Source organism: Triticum aestivum, chromosome 6A (genome assembly GCF_018294505.1).
Source record: "Triticum aestivum cultivar Chinese Spring chromosome 6A, IWGSC CS RefSeq v2.1, whole genome shotgun sequence".
In the NCBI taxonomy this organism is placed as follows: Eukaryota; Viridiplantae; Streptophyta; class Magnoliopsida; order Poales; family Poaceae; genus Triticum; species Triticum aestivum.
Genome location: NC_057809.1, coordinates 23,456,349 through 23,470,847, shown reverse-complemented (window position 1 = coordinate 23,470,847; position 14,499 = coordinate 23,456,349). Strand labels below are relative to the sequence as shown.

At 43.2% G+C, this 14,499-nt stretch overlaps 1 long non-coding RNA gene across 1 annotated transcript; it reads left to right on the top strand.

The window, feature by feature from the left end:
- Positions 1–11,731: 11,731 nt before the first annotated feature.
- LOC123130075 (uncharacterized) lies at positions 11,732–12,956 on the top strand. Its single transcript, XR_006463730.1, has 3 exons — positions 11,732–11,850; positions 12,091–12,425; positions 12,818–12,956. It is a non-coding gene; the product is annotated as an uncharacterized lncRNA (long non-coding RNA).
- Positions 12,957–14,499: the final 1,543 nt, after the last annotated feature.

Here is a 14,499-nt window from a genome sequence, read left to right as displayed (position 1 = left end):
GTTGGATTTGTGCTGCGCTATGGCCACACTGGCGAACACCAAAGAAAAATGAAGTTATACCTTGCCTTTCTGAGAGAGTTTGTGAAGACCTATAAGAGATGACACCTAATGCTATAATTTAGGAACAAACCGGTATAAGGCACTACATGCTGACATTCTGTCGAAGAGGCAGTGTTGACCACCATACTACTTGCTTTCTAAACTACTCCCTCCGTTCACTTTTGTAAGTCATTTCAGACAATTCAAAATGGGTTGTTTTGTACATTGTCTGAAATGTTTTCAAAGTATTATAAAAGTGAACCGAGGGAGTACTGAAAATCTAAGCAAATGTATAAAGGAACCAAAAAGGCAATTGAATTTCCCTAGATTGGTTCATCCACGAATGTAATATTATGTGCTGTAAAAACAGAAAAATAGAATGGCTGTCTTTTCATTCCTATAGAAATGGTACTAAAATTACCTGGCTTGTTGTCAACACCAGATAAAATCCATGTGCTACATGTTTCCGTTACCTGGTTTGTTGTCAACACCAGACTAAAACTGTACAAAGACGTATGCTTATAGGTGTAGTTTCTCAGAAGAATGGCTCATCATGTAAAAGCACAATAATTTATACAGTTGTACATATGAGTACAATGCATTGACTATACTTTATTCTGTCACATCACATTCTTTTTTAGGAACAGATAAGAACAAACTTGCTTGCTTACATCAGACCTGCAGCTTCCTTGGTGGCAAACAGTAAATTGTTTCAACCTTCAGTGTACAACAACCAACAGTCATACTCTTGAATCTAGGTAAGCTAGGTGAATAAGTAGGTGATTAAGAAACATAAAGTACAAAAGAAATACATTCAGTTTTTCTGTTGCGTGAGAAAAAAAGAAAGAACAGAGAAGCAATATAGCTATTCTCACCTTGCTTATCTGAAAAGATAGAACCCACATTTCTTCAGTGTTTAACATGGAGACGACAAACATGTGAATTAGCCGTTTTCGCATCTAATGCACGTTGCCCATTCAAAAATTTAGGATTGAATAAATGATGTATACAACTACCACTGGACTGAGAAGCAAGTATTATAGATTTTTTTGTGCGGGCAAATGTTCAAGAGCTCAGAAAATAGAACAATGTTAGCACTCAAAAGCTTAGAGATATGAAATATTAGAACATAAGCATTCAAAGAAAGTGGCTCACCTGGCATAAAATTCACAAACATGTGCTATGAAGCCTGCATATTGTACCTACTTCCCGTGTAGAAGAAATATAATAGTTTGATATGAGGGAAACTTTCTATGAAAATATTCACATGATATGTTTACAAAAATCACGTGGCCATAATAAATCTCAGCTTTCTTACATGACCAAGAATAGTGTTAAATCAATGCTTCAGTAGTAATTCACTGAAAAATAACATATACAGAAATAACATGAGGGAGAGGAGTTTATCCTTCACTACGTCATATAGATCACCTTGATTCACCTCACCTGCAACCCGCTTGGATTTCATATCAAACACCCTTGTCAACATGACACATAAAAGATCTTCAGAAACAACATGAGAGAGAGAGAGGTGGTTAAGTTAGCAAATGGTAATAAGAAGGGTAAATCATGAACCAAAAATCAATGTAGATGAACTGCAGCAACACCAATCGTTTAGTCAACTTTGTATCCAATTAGGAGCCATATTAAACAATAGAATAAACAAAAAAGGAACTCATGAATCCTATTTACCTCCGTATTGGGAGAGTTGAGGGTGAAGCATGAGGGGGAGACCCTGTGATGGCGAGTGGCGGGGCAGCGAGGAGGCAAACGGGGCAAAGGGATCGTCACGTCGACGCAGCTCTCGCCGCGGCCGTCGCGAAGACGCTCACCGGCAGCCATCGGGTAGGCTAGCGAGACGATGAGCGCGTGAGGGCGGATGTCTTCCCGGTCGTTCCGCGTCCCCCGCCGGCTGCCTTCCGCCGCCCCTCCCAAAGAATCCTTGGCCGTCAGTGCCTTTGGGAGGAGGCCATCGGCGGACGGCGGCAGAGTGGAGCAGCGAGCGGAGGATCAGCGGCGACGAAGGCCGAGTTGTGCGGCGGCAGCAACGGAGGCCAAGCGGAGCGGGCGGTGGTGGGCTATTGGATCGGCGGGGGAGTGGAGGAGCGTGCGTGCGGGGGTTGGTTGACTGGGGACGTGCGTAGGCGAGCGTGCGATTTTTTGGGACCGATCGCGGCAGGCATGGGAGGAAAGACTTACGAACCGTGCGGTGGGGATTGTGTGATTATAGTGGTAGTAGATTAACCCAATGTCATGGTGGGTAATTAAAGCATAAAACACGTTTAGTAGGCTAGAGGGATGTAGATCATCGGATTGCAGGTTTTGATAGATAGGATGATTTGGTTCTCCACCCTCTCGTGCTTTATAGGGGTAGTAGATAGATAGATTTGTGTTTGTATTGATTTAGGTTTGAACAAAAAGTACAGATGATCCACCATGAGATCATTGTGTATCGTCTACGAGCCCCAACCCTCAATTTATATAGGTACCAAGGGAACTAGGGTTACAACCTAGTCTATTACATGTACAGAGAACGGGTTGTAGACAACCTCTATTATATTGGAGTATACCTAAAGTCTTTGGGAGCCTTCCTTTCAAATTCCTGAACCTTTTTTTTGAAACGGTGAACATTTTATTGAAATTGTGAACTTTTTCGTTTCTGTGAACTTTGTTTTAAGAAATTGTGACCATTTTTCATATTCGCGAATACTTGTTTAATTGTGAATATTTGTGAACATTTTTTAAAATTAGCGAACATTTGTAGAATTGTGGAACATTTTTTGAAAGCTGGAAACAATTTTGAAATTCATGAACCATTTTTGTTTGACGAACATTCTTTCTGAAATGCATGAATTTTTTTCGTAGTTAATGAATTTTTTTAATTCACCATCATTTTTTGATTTGGTGAACATTTTCTAAAAAATCATTAACATTTTTAATATGCAAAAAATTATTTTCTCAAAATCATGAACATTTTTTTGAATCCACAAACATATTTGATGTCTTGAACATTTTTCAAAATGCACATTTTTAAATATGGATTTTTAACTCCCGAATTATTTTACAGAATACAAAACAAAAACAGAAAAAGCAAAAAAAATCGTGAACACATGATGTAGGCCACCCCACGAATGGGCCAGCCCAAATGGGACGCCGGTGAAGGAGGGTGCGCGCTGGCTCGATGGCTAGTGCATAGCGCGCCAAATAGAGCCCTCAAGTCAGGGCGGAGTTTTTGTTTTTTGTTGAGGATTCAACCGAAATCACTAGTTAAGGGGTCTTCTTTGTAAAGGTCACTTCACCTTTCTAGGTTGCGCCACTTGTCACAATCTATGAGTTTTGCCTTTTTTTAGATTCGTTTATTCAAAACGATTTATAAACTGTGCGTTCAAATCTTAAATTATTTTCATCGTTGCATTACTCGCATTGAGATTTTTAAAACTAGATCCAATGTTGATAAGTTTCGATAAAAAAATCATGAAAGAAAAATCCTAAATGAGAGCACATTTTTTTCTTTTCGAGAGGCACGATTATGCCTCTCGCGAAAGCAAATCCATGTCTCCACAAGAAGCAAATCTATCCTTCTCGCAAAAAAAGATAAGAAAACACATTCTTTTTCTTCTAAGAGGCACAACTGGAAGCTAATCCGTGCCTCCACAAGAAACAACTCTATGCTTTTTTATTTTTCTAAAAGGCACGTGATAGTAAATTCGTGTCTCTATGAGAAGCAAATATGTTTTTCTGGTTGAAGAAAAAAAGCAAAAGCATTTTTTCTATTTTTTATTAAAAATGTGTTTTCTCACGTATTTGTTTTTCTAAAACATAAGAAAAACCCAAAAAATCCAAAAAAACAAAAAATCATCTAAATGCTGAAAGCACGTACAGAAAAAAAATCCGAAGGGAGCACTAGCTTCCGGCTAAGTGGCGCGCTCACAACCCATCAAAGATGATCCTTGCGGGGGCTTCCTAAGGAGTACTCAGTGATCAGTTTCTTTAAGAAACACTCGCTTTTTTTATAAAAATTGTGAAACACTCGTTTATCAGTTTCATTTTAGGGTTGCTTTTTTAGCTTTTTTTCAACCAATTGATAGAGCCCGGCCCAAAGTCAGCGACATACCTGGCCAAACGGGCAGCCCGACACGGCACGGCCCGGCCCATCGTAATCGTGCCTGGCCTGGCACGGCCCGCCAGGGCACGATTACTATACGGGCCATGCCGTGCCGGCCCGCGTGCTGCGCCCTCAGGCCCAGGCACGGCCCAGTTAGTAAACGGGTCGGCACGTTGGCCCGGTTAGCATGGTGGGTTACATATTTCCAGCGACAAGGGGCGCATCGGTGATCCCTTTCCTCCTCGAGCGGCTGCGACAGAGCTCGTCCCTCCTCTTCCACGGCCACCAATGGCGCAGGCCCCTTTCCTCCTCGAACGCTCGCTCAGGGTGCTCTGTTCCTCAGCCGGTGAGCCCCCGTCTCTTCCACGGCAGCGGCACAGGCAACATGTTTTCTAGGGTTTTGTTTGCCCGCCAGGTGCATTCTTCCCCATAAATCTGTAAGCCCTTGGCCTTGAGACATCCGGAAGTTTCTTTGTTTGTAAATTAATTAAGCAGTACAAATTAAGTAGTCTGGTAGATTTGAAAGAAAGAAATTGCAGATTTGGAAAGGAGGAACATCCAAATTAAGCAGATTTGATTTGTCTTTCTGTTCTGAACAGGGTACTGAAAGGAGGAAAATTACTCTAGCCAGTGAAAGAAGCCAGTATTCGGCGTGGGTTGTTCGATCTGCTACAGGTAATTTGGTCTTCTGTTGTGCACACCATCAATTTTCATTGGTGTATATGTTCTACTTCAAATATGTATGGCTAGCCCCTGTTGAAGTGATCTTTTGATTTGCGTGTGCGTGTACCTTACCTAAACTAGGTCACCCCATGTTTTCTTCAAGCTCAAGTTCATCACTTCTTGTTTTGTTTTTCGATTTGACCTCAAGATTATTTGTTATTTCTCTTGCCTTCTTGTGCAGCAGGATTCGATTCGGTATAACACCATCACCGATGCAGACGACAAGGGGTTCATCGTGCCAGGCACCTCGGCGTTGCTTCCGTGAGATAATGGCAGCGGCTACAGAAACAGCTACGGTGAGTTCCTCTCCTCGTCTCCAGTGGTTGCTCTGAGCTCGGCGTGGCCATCGTGCCATGGTTATGTCTGGTTAGGCTGCTACAGTACGCCCTTGCATAACGATGGTGCTACTGTTTGTTTGTTTGTTTCTCTGCCTTGCTGCCACTAGCCTGCCTGATAGAAATTTGCTGAATATATATGTCTTTGAGCAGGAACTGATAGGATATATATAGCTCATGTTCATGTTGATTCCATCCCACTCAAAGTCTGAAACACTTCTTCTTCTTCGCACTCAACAACTAGGCAGCACACGCGAATATATATGCATATATATGTATGTAGTTTCCCACTACACACATGGAGCAGTCTTGTTCGTTTCAGGATGTAGTATCATCACTTTATTTGTTCCCTGCCTGCCTCCATGATATTCTGACTGCATATATGTGGTCTGCGTACCATCCATGATATGCACTTGCATCCTCAACTCATGTTGGTATTGTTTTATATCCAAGGATGCCTTCCTACTCCTGCTAGTTTAGTTGTCGGGTGGCCTTGTTTCCATGATGATGAAATTCCAAATATCTGGCTGTGGTGTGCTGCTCTCTTTTGACACTCATTTTATACACTACAAATTATTCATACAACATGGAGGGCCGGTGTGGGTGCTGTGGACACTCATTTTATGTCACATCATTCAATTAAGAAAGGCATTTTCGACAGCGTCAAAGTAAGAAGTCGTCTCAACAAGAGTGGTGTCAGAATAACCATAGCGTTCAATAGAGGAAAGCGGCACGGAAGCCGTAGTAGGTTGAGTTGGAGGCGGTGCGTTGCCAATAGAAGGAGGCGTGGTAGTCGAGGGAGATGGCGAATTAGAAGAATCCACAACACGTGGACGACCAATGTGGTAAGAAGAGGATGAGGGGGAATCACCGGAGAAGCCTCACGGGACGAGCGAGGTTTGAGGTAGCCTCATGTAATGAACGAGGTGAGGAAGCCACATGTGACAATGGTATGGAGTCTAGAATATTAGTACGGGAAGACACAGTGGGATGGGTGGATGAGGATAATGCATGGGTGATAGGTGTATCTGCAAAAGTGAGGAAAGAAATATCGTCAATGGGAGGATGGACGTGGATTGAAAGGATGAGACTCATCAAAAGCCACATCCCGAGAAATGAGCATCCCATGACCAACATGATCCTAATAAGTGACATTCAATAGACTGAGCAACCAGTTTGGTGCGTTCACGGGAGGGGGGTGCAAAAAGAAAAGGTAGCAACCGCAACCAAACAAAAGAAGCGTTGAGTAGCCATGAGAATGACCAAAAAGACGCTTGAGAGAACAAGATCAAAAGGACGTTGAGAGACCGTCTCACTATGAGGATGAAGTAATCGTGTTTACCAAGCTGGCAAACCTGACAGTTTAAAGACAACACCCGAGATAGATACAAGAAAATCACGTTCAGAGGTGAGGGACGAGAGCCATACAATTGACCGACAATGATGCCACATAGAGTTGGTAGCCAAGGAAACAGACGAAGAAAAGGTAGCAACCGCAACCAAACAAATGAAGTGTTGAGTAGTCACGAGAACGACTAAAAAGACGCTCGAGAGAAATGTCACCCTGCAGAGCAGAGGAAGGGTGAATATTGATGAGATGGGTGGAAGTAGGAACAATCTCAACCCAAAAGTGAGGTGGAAGAGAGGCGACAATCATCGACGCACGAGCTGCCTCAAGAAAGTGACAATGCTTGCGCTCATCAACACCATTTTGAGCATGAGCACTAGGAGAAGAGAACTGACCAAGTGCGGCCCTGCTCAGCGAGGAATCCCACAACAAATGAGAGATATACTCACGAGCAGAATCTGCACGGAAGACACTGATGGGAGTGGAAAACTGGGTATGAACCATGGCGATAAACTTCTCACCGATAAGATCTCACTACAAGAAGATACGAAATATATCCATGTGTGTCGAGAGTAATCATCTATAAACATAATATAGTAGCGATGGCCTCCTTTTGAGGCGAAGGAAGATGGACCCCAAACATCAGAGTGAACAAGATTGAAAGGACGTTGAGACACCGCCTCGCTAGGAGTATAAAGTAACCAAACCTGTTTACCAAGCTGACAAACCTGATAGTTTAAAGACACAACACCCGAGACAGATCCAAGAAAACCACGTTGAACTAAGGACGAGGGATGAGAGCCCTACAAGTGACCCACAATGATGCCACAGAGCCGGCAGCCGAGGAAACATAGGTGAAGAAAGTAGCGGCGGTGGTAGCAAAGGCAGGTGCTCCCGGAGGACCTAGGAGTCACTGCACCGAGGGCCAACACAAAGTAGAGCACACGTGTGACGACCCTAATCTAAACAAGAGCCGAAGATGAGGATGACTACTCCTGAGTCAACAATCTTACACTTGAAATGAGCTACATGGTAAGTCAAGGAACATGACAACAAAGTGCTAATAGTGCCTAGACCATCGAATGGGAGGGAAGTACCATCAGTAAGAACATGAACATGAGAATCTAAAGGTTTGAATGGAGGACAAACCGGAAGAAGCATGCGTCATATTAAAAGACTCTCCAATATCAAGGATCCATGGAAAAATGTGCTTCTAGCCTAGAAATGAGTTCAGTGCTCAACCTCATGGTAGCACACTTATATGATAATTTTTGGACATTTCTAATAACAAGAAGCCTTACTCCTATTTTGGCCAAAGGTGGCTAGGCTAGTAGGTGCCAAGGTGGCCGTGGAAATAAAATCGAGCTTGAACGGACCTGATGTATACGGAGAAAGATGATTTTGACCCTTCCTTGGTTATGACTTTGGTACGAAGCCACCTCACAAGAGGTTATGATTGCAGGCAACCACACGCGTCAGTCAAGGACCCGCCCTTGGCGCCAGGGGAAAGAAAGTGACAAGTCTTATAGAATACCACGAGGGAAAACTGGGATGAGTAGCTCAGCTCAGGGTTCCTATTTGCAAGTTCAAGTGAAGAAAGGCAGAGGATGGCGAGGGCGTTCCTAACATCATTTTCATTGCTTCCTCATACCTCCCTATTTGCAAGTTCATGTGAAGAAACGACAGGATGGCAAGGGCGTGCCGCTCTTGTCAGCGTTTTCATTGCATCCCCATAACTCTCAGGCACTCTCCATTTCTTGCCGATCCGACTTAGCGTTCTTCCCCTGTTTGTGGGTTGTGTGTCACGGACTTGGTTCCGCATTCCATGTTCCTTTGTTGGTCGTCCCTGGCCTTGGCGACAGGTAGCGTCGTGCTCTTGGGCGCTATGCGTCCTCGCGTAAGACGGAGATGGTGCCGACTGCTCGTGCTCTTGGTCTGCCGGTGGTGGTGCCTGAGCTTGTGGCTATTTGGGCAACCTGCATGGGAGCACAGGATCTAGGAACAAGGCAGCACACAAAGCAACTTGCAGACATGTGAAGGATGCCTTGCCGAACTGGAAGGCAGTGGAGAGTACGTGGGAGGTGTGGGGGAAGGGTGAAAATGTTGTCGAGAGCAGATTGTCATTGTCGTCAGTCTTTGGACCCAGAGCCGAGCGAAGAAGGGATGGCGATAAGGAAGCGAGGAAGATAGGAAGAGGGCATATGCCCGTGTGTCGACCATGTGTCAACCATGACAGTGTATGATTGTGGGTAGATCCGATGTCTACACATGGATCTGCTATTTGTGATGCCATGGCCTGGACGCATGGTTGTTGTGGAGTGAGGTGCCATCGTAGTCACGGCCATGTCATGGCATGGCACTATGCCATCGTAGTCATGGCCATATTTTGTTGAAAGGCCACACGACGAGCTTTGTGACGCTTAGGAGAACCACCAGTCTTAACATTGTAGACCCACTTAGAAGTGACAGACAAGGAGGAAGGAAAATGAGATTCCATGTGTCGATGCACTCACGAGCAGCAATCTCTTATGCCATCGCATGTTGCAGTTTGAGGTGAACAACACTGTCATGAGCATTCATCTCGAGAAGAATGGCACCAGAAAAACCATAGTATACAATAGGGGGAAGTGGGTGAGCGCAGAAGCCATATTAGGTTGAGCTGGAGGCGGTGCGTGGCCAATAGAAAGAGGCATGGTAGTCGAGGGAGATAGCACATTAGAAGAATCCACAACAGGTGGATGACCAATGTGGTAAGTATAAGAGGATGGAGCGGGAATCATCGGAGAAGCCAGAAGGAACGAGCGTGGTGAGGTTGCCCAAGGTAACAAATGAGGTGGGGAAGCCAACATGTGACGATGACTTGGCAACGACAATCAAACAAACGAAGCACTGAGTCATGAGAACAACCAAAATGATGCTCGATAGAAATGTCACCCTGCAAAGCAGAGGAAGGTTGAATGTTGATGAGATAGGTGGAAGTAGGAACAATCTCAACCCAAAAGTGAGGCGGAAGAGCCGTGACGATCATCAATTCACGAGCCACCTCAAGAAAATGATGATGCTTGTGCTCATCAACACCATTCTGAACATGAGCACCAGGAGAGCAAGTGTGTCCTGCTCAGCAAGGAATCCACACAACAAATGAGAGGTGCAATCATGAGCAGAATTTGCATGGAAGACACAAATAGGAGTGGAAAACTGGGTCAAGCATGGTGGCATGGCATGGAAGACACAGTCATGAGCAGCCATGGCGGCAAACTTCTTACAAAGAAATTATCTATAAACATATTATAGTAAAGAATGGCCTCTTTTCGAGGCAAATGGAGTTTTATCCCAAACATTAAAGTGAACAAGATCAAAAGGGCAGTGAGAAACCGTCTCGCTATGAGGATGCAACAACGAAACTGTTTACCAACCAGACAACCTAGCAGTCTAAAGACCCAAAGCCGGATGAGAGACGAGAGACAGAAGTGGCCAAGACAATGATGCGATAGAGAGGGATGAGAGACATAAGTGACCAAGACAATGATGCGATAGAGACCTGGTAGTCAAAGTAACCGAGGTGAAGAGATTGGCACCAAGTAGAGTATCCGTGTGACGGTCCTAATATACAACCAGTCAACAATCTAACCACCTAAAATGAAGGAAGGTGAGCAAAAGAAGGAACATGACAAGGCAAAGTGATAAGAGTGCCTCAACTATCGAATGGGAGGGAAGTACCATCAACAGGACAAACTGGAAGAATCATGAGTTGTATGAAAATATGCTCCAATCAAAGGATCCATGGAAATATATCCAACTTTACAAAAAATGGTCTTAGTACCAGAAGAATCAAATAGCAAAACCTACAAAACTGTTGATGGAGAACCAAAAGAAGCATCTAACAGACACTGAAGTCTCATAATCTTCGGCATAGTCAGTGGTTTAACTGAAGAGGTCGACGAAGAAGCATCGGACGATGAAAAACCAGAAGCAATAAGTAGGTGTCGAAGTTGTCCAAGCTCCTGCGCGGTGAAGGATACCGCTGAAGTGGTCGTCGTAGAATCACCAAAAGAGGAGTGGCCACCACCACCACCTATGTGAGCCGCAAGAGGAGGCGGTGTAGCACGACAAATACCAATGGTAGAAGTCGATGGAGGAGACAGCGTCGTAGGCACACAAACACCAAGCGCGTGGGAGTGATGTGCATCAACACTATCGATGAAAGCCATGAGGGGAGTCTGTGTAGAGCGACCATCACCATCTACAAAGGTTGCGAGAGGTGTCACTATGGAGCCACCATCATTGCCTGTAAAAACAATTGGGGGAGCAACCTCATAGGTGGAGGAACACTGCACCAGCAAACGACACGTGTATGAGGTGAGGGGTCAGTGTAGGTAAACACCCTAAGAAGTCACCGGACAACAAGGAAGATACTATGTCCAATGAAGTCATTGTATCTGTTTCTTTGTTCTACTCTTTTCTTTTACATAACAGTCTTAAAGAGCAGCAGAGCATGGAAGAGCAGTGTATAGGGCACGCACGGTGCCCTAGAGAAGCCAGTCTGTGGAACGAGTTGCCGGGGCTAAGGTTTGGCGGTGAAGTCCGGCGTTGAGGTCTTGTGTGTAGGAAAAGGAGCGGAGACCATGACCTGCAATAGCAGACGTCTCAAATATTGCGCCTCCTGGAGCTGCGGGGCGCCGGCCTCCCGGGGACGGCGTTGAGGTGCTGACCTTCTGTACATGGCAACGAGGCGCGACCTCTTGAAACTGTAGGTGATGACGGCCTAGGGTCTACAACATTAGTACGGGAAGACATGGTGGGATGGGTGGTGGAGGACAATACATGGGTGATTGGTGTTATTGGGAAAAGTAAGGAAAGAAATTTAACTACTAAAGTATGAGAGGGTCACCAGGTAGCCTCATTGCTCCCGTGAAATTATTCATTGAAGTCGGCCCGCGGCCACTGTAGCTAGAAAAAAAATCGGGATGAAGCGGTCCCTGCCTGGCCATGAGCCCTGCGACCGACTCCACTCCTCTTTGCCTCATTGCCCTCCCTCCCTCTCTCTCTCCCTCCCCCCTCTCTCTCTCCCTCCCCCTCTCTCTCTCTTTCTCTCCCTCCCTCCCTCCGTCTCCCTCTCTCTCTCCCTCCCCCCCTCTCTCTCTCTCCCTCTCTCTCCCTCCCTCTCCCTCCCTCCCCTCTCTCTCTCTCTCTCTCTCTCCTTGCAGTTTCTGGAATTGGGAGTGCAAGAAGCGGCGAGCGATTCCGGAGGTGACGAGAAGCAATAGAAGTTCATCTAGCATGGTTCGAATCAATTAAAGGTAAAACTCACCTTCATAACGTTTCTTTTGTTTTGTACTACTGCTTTTGGAAGAAATGCAGCCTTCTTGCTCCCCCTATCTATGATTCTTCATGTTGTAGTATATAGATTGTTATTATGTGTTCCTAATTTACTTCCCTATATTTTTCATATTGATCTATGAGATCTAGTCAGCAGGATCTATAAATGAATTATTTGTTTTTTTCTATGAGATTTGGTCTAATAAATTACCCCGCTGCAGACCTGAGATTCAGTGGTAGAAGCTGCAGACAACCATTGCTGGCAAGGCACAAGAGGTTTCTACGGTCAGATCTATATTGAGGCGAGGCCATGTCAAAGAAAACACCACTAGTTATGTGTTTGCAGCCACCTCTGCTACATTTTGTTGTATCATATTTGAGGTTCAGTTTCATGCTGGTTGCAATTTCTTACGGATTGTTGTATTTTGTTGTAGGTAGTAAGATCATAAGATACTAATGGGCTCCCTGTAATCCCAAAGTGCACTGGCCAGTGGATAGATATTTTTTACAAAATCTTCTAGAGGCGCTTAATTTTCTATATCGAAAACGACTGCTGGTAAAGTGCAAATATGATATTTTTGCTTATTGGATACATTATTTTCCAAGTTCTTTCAGAGATCTAATAATGAGGTTCCAAGCACTAACAACCCAACAAAGGCTGCTTTAAACTTTAATATTCACAGAGTTTGTCTGCTTGCTTCAAAATTTAAATGAGACTTTTGCTTGCTGATAAAATCTTTCAATTGGTAATATATTTCCCTTCATTGCATGCTTAATGTTCTTTCACAAAAAAATGTTTTACATTTCCGAAGATTACTAAGTTAATAAGATGGTGGTAACCGTTGGTAAAATTAGCGAGTCGTTCCCTCTTTTCATCTTAGTATTTCTGCTACTGTTGACCTTCTTTATTCACATGTTTATTTAGTTTGTACCTTTGAACACATGCAGGTTCCATCCAACCTGTATGGGAATGATTATTGAGTAGGCCAAAAAGTTAGATAATTTCCTGTGCTCAGATTGTGCTAAAGAAAACGACGCAAAGAGACCTACAAATTCATACCAGAGTTCACCAAGTTCTCATTCTTAGGCCAGTGATTTATTTCCCTTTTTCTTGACTGTACTGTTTATTCATATTCTGCTTGCGGATAGCTATATGCCTTTATCTTTTTCTTTTTAAATTTAGTTTCAACAATTTCATTTCCAAAGCTGGTGGTTCTTGCCTTTGTTTTTTCAATATTCCTGGGAAAATGGTTGGTGTTTGACTAAACTAGTACTCATGTGTAGTTAAAATTTGCTTTCATGAGTTCCTTCAATCTATTCTGTGTACAGTGCCTTTTTAAGAAGATGATTATATTATTTTTGCATAACATTAGTTAGTCCTTGCCAAGCAATCTTACATATGTTGGCAATATTAAATACTCGCAGGGTTGAGGTAGCTTGCTTCCCGTCAGAGATTGAGGTTTCTAGGAGGTTACCATCTGGAGTGTAAGGTTATCCATCACATGTTTGTTCAAATGTCTCAGGGGAATTAGATGTCAGATTATATTTTACTAATAAAGTGTTTGTTTCATTGTAAATTACTCATTTCTGTTACTATTGTTGTACAAGATCAACGGTATCTCCTTTGCTGCCATCTTTTTTTTTGAGCTACTTTTGTAGGAGAATGAGATGTGTGATCAAACCACTCAGAAATGTTTTGTACCCTTTAGAGCATTTATTTGCCAACTCCTTTGGGTTGTTGCACGCGATACAGTTGTACTCTGTTGCATGCTTGAGTGTTGTTTGTGATTCATATATTTAATTGAAACCTAGATCTAATGCGGTGTTCCAAAACTACATATCATTTTTATTCTACCTTTCTGAATATTTCCACAAGAATTCTTTCATTTTATTTCTCCCTGTACCAAACGCCGGTCTTTCAGTTCTACATTTGTTGGTGAAACGACATTGTCAATTCTATTTGTTAAAGACATACTTAGGAAAATGCCTTTGAGACTGAGCTTTTGTCAAGTACTTGGAGCGGCAAATAAAATGAGCGTTAGGTACTTATATAAGCTGGCAAGAACCATACTGTCAGCCTGAAAAACATAAATAAGAGATGCATACAGCCAATTTTCCTCATCTGCGACGTCTTCCACTGACAATAACTCTACATGGCAGTCTGTTGAGATTGATTCTTCGAACTAAAAATATAAATATTTTAGTTGTTCTCCATTCGTTGGTAAAAAAAGGCATGGTGAATTTCCTTTTATGGCTTGACGTGTATCAAAATATTGGAACCTCCCATATAGTAACTGCGCGCAACCCCTCGCTCCCAGGGTCGACCTTGCGCGGGCCCAGGTGTGGGGGTGGCTCCTTTTTTTCGTTTCTTTTTATTTTTTTTGTTTTCTTTTCTGTTTTAGCTTGCTTCTTTAAATTAGTTTGGAATTTTTAAAAAGTTGAGAATTTCGGAAAATGTTCAGTAAATGAAAAAAATTGTTTACAAATTTTAAAAATGTTCACAATTTGCATTTTTTTTTTATTTTGATGAACAAATTTTAATTTTTGATGAACAATTTTTGAATTTTGATGAAACTTTTTTGTATTTGATGAATAATATTTAAACTCAACGAACATTTTCTTGAATAGAT